This window comes from Alosa sapidissima, chromosome 6 (assembly GCF_018492685.1).
Source record: "Alosa sapidissima isolate fAloSap1 chromosome 6, fAloSap1.pri, whole genome shotgun sequence".
In the NCBI taxonomy this organism is placed as follows: domain Eukaryota; kingdom Metazoa; phylum Chordata; class Actinopteri; order Clupeiformes; family Clupeidae; genus Alosa; species Alosa sapidissima.
In genome coordinates this window covers 9733771-9742945 of record NC_055962.1, presented here as the reverse complement: position 1 = coordinate 9742945, position 9175 = coordinate 9733771, and the positions used below count along the sequence as shown (strand labels likewise).

General features: G+C 44.3%; 1 protein-coding gene across 3 annotated transcripts in view; it reads right to left on the bottom strand.

Annotated features, from left to right (window-relative positions):
• Positions 1-7465, bottom strand: part of hpcal1 (hippocalcin-like 1) — a 16400-nt gene extending 8935 nt beyond the window's left edge. For 2 of the 3 annotated variants that reach the window (XM_042094428.1, XM_042094427.1), the window contains exon 1: positions 1289-1662. The gene's annotated coding sequence lies outside the window, so the exon portion shown is untranslated. Of the gene's footprint in view, positions 1-1288; positions 1663-7449 lie in introns of those variants that run through there. The other variant, XM_042094429.1, reaches the window with a different exon arrangement.
• Between the last annotated feature and the right edge of the window lie 1710 nt (positions 7466-9175).

Here is a 9175-nt window from a genome sequence, read left to right as displayed (position 1 = left end):
AGCCAAAATGCTCCGATCGGTCCAACATCTTGAACAGTTCATGAGCTTGAACCAGAAGAGAGCTGGTTCCCTGTTGGTGGAAAAGGCCTATCAGTGACAGATGGCAGCTGCTCTGTGTGTTCATGGGGCCCAAGTCCAGGCTGGATAAGGCCCAGCTCCATGCCAGTCTTGGTTCCCAGAGGCTAAAGCCCTACAGAGCTCTCTGGCCAGAGTCTACAGCCTGGCGGCCAGAGGGAGCTGGCCGCCTAAGTCTTTCTTCTGCTCCAATCAACCAGAAGCTTCCAGTGAAAACAAACACAAGCCCGTTCAGTGCTCGAAGCATTCTGGGAATTTTTTCCCACAACAATATTCTGCTGCGGCTGTTCCTGACGCCAGGTCATAGGGTCAACCGATGTGCATTTTCCTTCCCTAATTCCCAAGACGAGAAAATATTATTTGAGCGGTCTGTGCACTCATTAGAATGGGCTTAACTGGACACAGATAGATCATGTTTAGGCCCAGAGGAACAATACTGACAGGGTCAGGATGATTGGCAGTCTTGCTCCAGCTTGACTGTGTCAGATGAACTATTAGTAGCAGCTGTACGTGGCAGTGTGAGTGAAAAGAGGTTTAAGAAAGGCATGTCTTGGCAGAAGTGAAGTTTCTGGAAACAGCAGGGAGTGATTCAGTAATTCTGAGGCAGTGGACCAGGACACACCCCTATCCCCTTCACAATGTCACTAAAGGGGTTCCCCTTTATATACACAGCTTGGTGGCACTAAGTCACGGAAAACAAATAATATTCTACACTCATGAACATAACTATTATGAACCACACCCATAAATAAGGCTGTCTGAAATTGTTAAAAAGAAGAAAACGCGCTGGTTCCGTTTTTCACAGTTATGGCGAGTGATTTGACGGACATACAAATTACATAAAAAATGCTTATTTTCACCCAAAACCTGTGCCCATGCCACACCTACGTTTCCCCTTGCTGAATAAAACTCCAACAACCATATCGGGCCACAATACAGTTTAATTGCCACACTGTAAATATACATATATATATTTGCGAAGACTACAAAACTGTAGGAACGCCTCGTGTGGTTAAAAACTACAGTAGCCCCTAGGCTATTTATTGCACAAACGGGAAAGTTTCCGGTTTCGCGTAAAACATAAACATTATTTTAACTGTAGCATAACTCACGTTCCATAAACGTAGGCTACACTAGTAGCCTTCAAGTTAAATAAAATCACATATGTTGGCGGTTTGTGTATTCAAAACAAACCCCAAAGAAACAAACTTACAGATAAGCTGATGATCTTGAAATGATGACCGTTATTCGTGCTGAGGAAGCGTTCAGTCAAAGATCCTGTCCAAATTGAAATTTATTCCAAGAGCTTTCTTATTGGATTTAATGTAATGTCACTATTCGTTATGCAGCCTGCTTCTTAAAGCACCAAACAGTTGATTAAACTAGCCATTTGCTGCGTAGAACGCGTGATGAATAGGTTTCGCTAATCTATAATGTGCTCTCATGTGCAATTAACCTGTTGCTGTTATTCCAGTGCATTCATGATCGAAGTTTGAAGTTTAAAGTTTTACTTATGATGCATTATGCGGATAGTCTCCATCCTACGCATATAAGCGTCATGCCACCGCCTCAACTCCGTTTGTGATGTGACACCTCGGACGGTCCAACTCGGTTGTCAATGGACGCTTCCAATTCATGGTTTAGGGGGAGCGAAACATCAAAATGAAGGCTTAGCAGGGTCTTTCCAACAAGAACATTTTAAAAACATGTTTCTTTTTAGACATTTGCACGCAATTGTTTGACAGGTTGCGAGAAAACCATACATGCGTCGTAGCCTTATATCGACAGTGTGACACCCTATTGAGTGATTATGGTTCATCCATAACCTACTCTTCTTCCGAAGGATCTCCCCGAGAGTCTCGAAAAGCGTAATTACCACAATAGATAACGCAGGCCCATAAAGTCTTTAAAGTTTATACCTAAGTTATAAACTTCAGTCGTGTCAGTTGCAGTTCAAAACACACCATGTACAGTCTATGTGTAAAGCAAGGAAAATAAGCGACGACGTATTGCAAACTACAAACCATGTAGCCTATCAAATTGTTTTATTGCAGGCAATGCAATAGACATTCGGTCCTGTTGTGAATTTTAAAGCAACACCAAAGAGTTTTTTGCACCTTAAAATAATGTTTCCAAAATCGTTTCAGTGGTTCATCAACTCGTAACAGGGTGAACGGTACTTCTGCATTCGCTTCGCGGCCCTCTATCGGCTATAACCGCACTATGTAAGTTTGCCAGATTGGGTAGCAGATCTGTAGTTCGATGGAATGAGACATAAGAAACTACAAATTTGACTTGCATCTGAAGTCGCAATACATCGTACTTTCATAAAATCATGCAACATATTCTACCTTGTCTGTGGACATTGTTATTTGCAAAGCCGGTGCTGGTTAAACAAATAGTGCGTTTGACAGAGGAAAAGTTCTTTGGTGTTGCTTTAATGAAATTATGTTTCCCTGTATGTTTTGTTGTTGTTGTTGTTGTGGTTATTTACTTCTAATAAGTGGGCCCGTCAATTGGTTTCGGATAAATCATCACGTCACCAACGTTTTAGAGAAGGCTATGTTTATTTGGTTTTATATTTTTGGATAGTATTTCTCCTATTTTCCTTCTTATTCATGTGGACCTAGATGTCAGTAGATGGCAGTATAACACTGCTATATATCTACTATGATGTCCACCCGGTCGAACTGGTTCGCGCGTCAGGGCTGCCTGCCCTCATATCAATCATATCACAGCGTTGTTTCCCTCTTGGGTTCTCGTCTTATTTATTGCTCTTTTGTCCAGTGTCTATTTTTAAATTATTATTATTATTTTGAAGGCATGTTTTGTAATTAGGTTACTTATCGATATAAAAAAGTTTGTGGGACACAAAATTAACTATATGAGTCTGGAACAAATGTAATTAGATAGATAGATAGATAGATAGATGATAGATAGATAGATACTTTATTGATCCCCAAGGGGAAATTCAAGGGTCTCAGTAACATACAGACATCACACACAACATGCACTTACAACAGCAATGGTAAACATAAGTATAAGTATAAACATATAACTAAACACTGTACAATAAAGACAGTAGAAGATAAGAAAGATAAGAAAACTAACAAAACTAAATACTAAATACACTATATAAATTAAATTAAGAAAGAAGTGCTTGAGGGTGATCAAGCATAAGACGCTTGTAGTGACAGGGCCGGGACTGGTAAGGTGCTAAAGGGAGTGAGTGTCATGGTGAGGGTGCAAACAGTAGTCCAACTATAGTCCTTAGTTATGTGTGCATGGCAAGGTGCTCAAGAGAGTGAGTGTCATGGTGAAGGTGCAAAAAGTAGTCCAACATTAGTCCAACAGTGCAAGAGTAAGGTCTAGAGACCAGCATAAATAATATGGACAAATAGGAGAGTAAAGTATAATGTAGACAAGGTCAAATAAAAAACTATTTCAGTGCAAGAACAGGTTGAGGTAATAGGGTTATAGCCATTTATTCATTCAGTATTGTAGCAGAAGCCTGACCGCAGCCATTGATCATGTGTGCTAATATAGCATGAAAAACAGTATAGCAGTAAAACAGTAGTGAACACATTAGGCTGTGTACATTAGTAAAACAGTAGTAAAACAGTAGTAAAGCAGTGGTGGGCAGTCATTACTCAAACATGGAGAGGTTGGAGAGGCAGACAGACTAAGCAGAGAAGTCTATCTCTCCTCTTCCCTTTAGTGAGGCATTGAACAGTTCAATGGCCCTAGGAACAAATGACTTCCTCAGCCTTTCAGTTGTGCATGGCAGTGAGCGAAGTCTCCAGCTGATCAAGCTCTTTTGGTTTTTGATAGTGCTGTAGAGCGGATGACATTCATTGTCCAAGATGTTGATCAGTTTGTTTAGGGTCCTTTTGTCAGATATTGAAGTGATGCACTCCAGTTCAGCTCCCACAACAGAGCCAGCCTTCCTTACCAGCCTGTCAAGTCGCCCAGCATCCTTCTTCTTTGTGCTTCCTCCCCAGCATTCCACTGCATAGAAGAGGGCGCTGGCCACAACAGACTGATAAAACATCCTGAGGAGCTTGCTGCACACATTGAAGGACCGCAGCCTCAGGAAGTACAGCCTGCTCTGTCCTTTCTTGTAGAGTGCATCAGTGTTGGCTGACCAGTCCAGTTTATTGTCCAGGTGGAGACCCAGATACTTGTAGGTGCTTACCACCTCCACATTGACCCCATCAATGGAGACTGGTAGCAGAGCGGGCTTAGACCTGCGGAAATCCACCACCATCTCCTTGGTCTTTGAAGTGTTTAGTTGAAGGTGATTGAGTTTGCACCACTGCACAAAGTCCTCCACCAGGCTCCTGTACTCCTCCTCTTGCTCGTCCCTGATACACCCCACAATTGCAGTATCATCAGAAAACTTCTGCATGTGGCATGACTCGGCGTTGTAGCAGAAGTCAGATGTGTACAGGGTGAACAGGACTGGAGAGAGCACAGTTCCCTGTGGCGCTCCGGTGCTGCTGATCACAGTGTCAGAGAGGCAGTTCTCTTTAGTCTGACGAACTGTGGTCGCTCGGTCAGGTAATCTGTAATCCAGGTTACCAGGTGAGCGTCCACACCCATCTGCAAGAGCTTGTCTCCCAGTCTGAGGGGTTGGATGGTGTTAAAAGCACTTGAGAAGTCAAAGAATGTGATTCTCACAGCACTTTTCCCCTTGTCTAGGGGTCATTCCACGTCAGTTCAACCAGGGCCCACGCACTTAGGTCTCAAAAAATTCTGAAAAAATTACCAGGTGTACCTATGTTACCCAGGAGACACACTGTAAAATTACTCTTACGTAAGATCAATACTTTCCAAGATACAGCCAGTTTTACAGGGGGAGGGGGTGTCGATTTTGCTCGGCCTCTTTTTTTTGTCAAAGTTGACATGCCCACAGCGCAAGAACTAAACCATGTAGGAGGCTCAAATTGTGCATGCTGGTACATAAATAGGAATAGTATGTAGCAAAATCGTCACGTTTGGTCTGGATAATCCTGCATGGTCATAGCTGTCCCTCAAAGTTGATACAAATTTTATTGGAGTTTTTGGCTGGGCTCTGTTTAAGCCTTCAGAAGACATATTTGTACTCAACATAGGCTCTTGATTTATTTTCCTTACTGAGATAAGTAGAAACACTCTCACAAAAAACAATGAACAGAAAATAAATCATTTCAGGGTCTGAACAGCAGACCTTACAAGTCTACAAAATCTTTTTGGTTCTCATTTTCAGAGCACCTAAACACCTTGTGGGAATATACAAAGATTTTTAAAATATTTTTTCTTTATTCTCCATGATCCCTTCTTTTTGAAAACACCAATTTGACTTGTCTTATGCAAATCTTTCTTTTTTATTTTCCACCCTGAACATGGGCAAAATGCCCCATTGACATCAATATGTTTTACATATTGATGTTACATACTATTCCTATTTATGTACCAGCATGCAAAATTTGAGCCTCCTACATGGTTTAGTTCTTGCGCTGTGGGGTTGTGAACTTTGACAAAAAAAAGAGGCCGAACAAAATCGACACCCCCTCCCCCTGTAAAACTGGCTGTATCTTGGAAAGTATTGATCTTACATACAGTAAGAGTAATTTTACAGTGTGTCTCCTAGGTAACATAGGTACACCTGGTAATTTTTTCAGAATTTTTTGAGACCTAAGTGCGTGGGCCCTAGTTGAATTGACGTGGAATGACCCCTAGGTGAGAATGTGTCCCCTGTAAAAGATAAGTGATGGCATCGTCCACGCCCACTTTCTCCTGGTATGCAAACTGTAACGGGTCTAGTGCATGGCGTACCTGGGGTCTGAGCATACCTAAGACCAGTCGCTCCATTGTTTTCATCACATGTGATGTTAGAGCGACAGGCCTGAAGTCATTAAGCTCACTGGGGTGTGGTTTCTTGGGGACGGGGGTGAGACATGATGTCTTCCACAGTGTTGGAACTTGTCCGAGACGTAGACTCCAGTTGAAGATGTGCTTCAGTGGCTCCCCCAGTTCAGCAGCACAGGCCTTGAGCAGCCTTGGACACAGTCTGTCAGGCCCCGCTGCCTTACGAGGATGAGTTTTTTTTTAAAGATAACTTACTTGATCAGCTGTAAGATGGGGGGGATGAGGGGAGTGGAGGGTGAGGAGGAGGAGGGGTGCTTCTGAGAGGGATGTCGTGTGGCTAGAGACTGATGGCCGTTGGCTGAAGCCATTGTTGCTGCACTACTCGTGGTCACCATGTGGGGGATAGCCTGATCAGCAGTGATGATGGAGGAGGGGGGGAGGGGAGGGGGGCAGCATCTGGGGTCTGTGTGTCTGATGGCTGTTGACTGAGGTCGTTGTCACCTCGTTGTTCATGGTCGCCATGTGGGGGAGGGGTGCAATATCCAGTGATGATGGGGGTGAGTGTTGCACTGGTAATGAGGTGGGGTGGGGGCTGGGGGATAGGCAATCGAACCTGTTGTAAAAGTGGTTCAGCTGGTTCGCCCTGTCCAGGTCTCCCTCCACAGAGCTGCTGCTCTTCTTAAGGCCAGTGATTGATTTCATACAGTCCCACACCTCCTTCATGTTGTTGTACAGTCCTTGTGGGAACAACAATGTCCATACAGAAGTTCAGATAGTCAGTAGTGCAATGTGTGACCTCCTCTAAGTCCTCTCCATTCAGTAGCACACTCCAGTCAGTGGACTCAAAGCAGTCTCTCAAAGCCTCATCCGCTTCCGGTGTCCACTTCCTGAAGGTGCGCGTGGCAACTGGTAGCCTCTGAACTTTTGGCTTGTACAATAGCTGAAGATGAATGAGGTTATGGTACGACTTCCCCAGTGGGGGAAGGGGGGTGGCACTGTAAGCATCCCTCACGTTTGCATACATGAGATCTATTGTCCTGTTTTTCCTAGTTGGGCAGTCAACAAACTGGTAAAAGTTTGTGAGGGTGGAATCCAGTGTAACGTGGTTGAAGTCACCAGAGATCGCAAAGAAGGCGTTACTGTGCTGAGTTTGGAGCCAAGCGACTGTAGAGTGAATGACGTCACACGCTGTGTCCGGGAGTGCTTGAGGCGGAACGTAGACACAGACAACGGCGTGCGAGAACTCCCTCGGCATCTAGTATGGTCGTAGACTGACCGCTAGTAACTCCACATCCTTACAGCATACAGTCTCCTTCACTGTAACATGTCCGGGATTGCACCATCTATTGTTTATGTATAGCACCAGTCCGCCTCCCTTTTTTTGCCAGAAAGTTTATTGTCTCTGTCCAAACGAGCTACACTGAAGCCGGGCAGCTCAACGTTAGGTGGGGGGATATGGCTTGTTAGCCACGTCTCCGTAAAGCATAGCAAACTACAATCCCTGTACAGTTTCTGATTTCTTACCAGGGCAGCCAGTTCGTCAGTCTTGTTGGCCAGTGAGTTCACGTTTCCCATAACCATCGAAGGAACTGGGGGCTTGTGTTGCCACTTCTTCTCCCTACGCCTAGTCCTCACTTTAACTCCCGCTCTGCACCCCCGAAAGCACCACAGCTCCTCCGGGATGTTTACGTGAACCCTACCAGCATTCCGTCGTATTGCAAGCAGCTGATTCCTTGTGTACACAAGTTAGTAATTGTCAGTTGAATGGCGACTTTACTGTAAAAAGTATGGTCAGTAAAAAAATACGGCTTGCTACACGGCTTGCTACTTGCTACACGGACAACGGAAAAAATATTTGATTTAATTGATTCATTTATGACGTCCAATGGAATTGACTGGACACGCTGTGTGGGAATATGCACGGACGGTGCCAAGGCCATGGCAGGAAAGCACACAGGGCTTGTAGCGCATATCAGGAAAGTCTGTCCAAGCATTCTCTGGTTACATTGCAGTGTTCACAGGGAGGCCCTTGCAGCGAAAAACATGCCTGGCGATTTACTTGTAGTTCTCAATGATGCTGTGAAACTGGTGAACTTTATTAAAGCTCGTCCACTAAATTCAAGGCTATTTGCGGTGTTATGCAATGGGCAACTGTTGTTGCACACTGAGGTGCGTTGGTTGTCACGAGGAAAGGTGTTGACAAGGCTTTTTGAATTGCGACATGAACTTCAGCAATTTTTTGAAGATACTCCCTTTCATTTGTCCTCCAGCCTGCATGATGAGATTTTTTTGCAAAGGCTCGCTTAGCCTATCTGGCTGACATATTTTCTGCTCTGAATAAATTAAATTTAGGTCTGCAGGGAGTCAGTGTTACCTTGTTTAACACACAAAACAAGATAGAAGCGATGATTAAGAAGCTACGGTTCTGGGCAGGCTGTGTGAGTGGTAATATGCTCCAGTGTTTCCCGACATTGCATGCGTTCTTGGACGCAAACAACGTTGTCATGGATGAACATGTGAACCGTCTAATAACCGAACACCTCAACCAACTCTCAGAGTAGCTACGGAGATATTTCCCACCTATGGATCCATCCAAGTCGTGGATGCGCAACCCATTTGAAGTTTCGCTCCCTGTGTCACAGCTGTCAATTCAGGAGCAGGAACAGTTGATTGACCTGTCATCGGACGCAGCGCTCCAGCTGCAGTTAAAAAAAAAGAGCCGCTTGTGGATTTTTGGACCGAGGCAATGGTAGCGTACCCATCTCTGGCAAAGCAAGCGATGAAGGTTTTGATCTCCTTCGCCACAACCTACCTATGCGAGTCAGGTTTCTCTGCTCTCACGGCAGTGAAGACTAAATATCGCCAAAGACTACATACTGTTGAGAAGGACGCATTAAACTGTCTTCAATTGCGCCAGACATCACAGAGCTTTGTGAAAACATGCAGGCCCACCCGTCGCATTGATATTGGTAAGTGTTTTCATTACCTGAAATAAATACCATCAGATTACTAGGCTACGAGGAATAATCAATCTCTCTCTCTCTCTCTCTCTATCAGGCCGCTCGAACAAGCGCTGCGCTCAACTTAGAAGCCCGTTTTTTTCAATCTTTCCCTGAGCCTGTGTTTTTGTTTTTTGTGTTTCATAATGTTCTCCACACTGTTTTTTGAGTGTGAGGGCTCATACCAATTGCACATTTTGATTTTGTTATTTGTTATGTAGGGTGGCTAATTAAACATGATGCCTGGAATG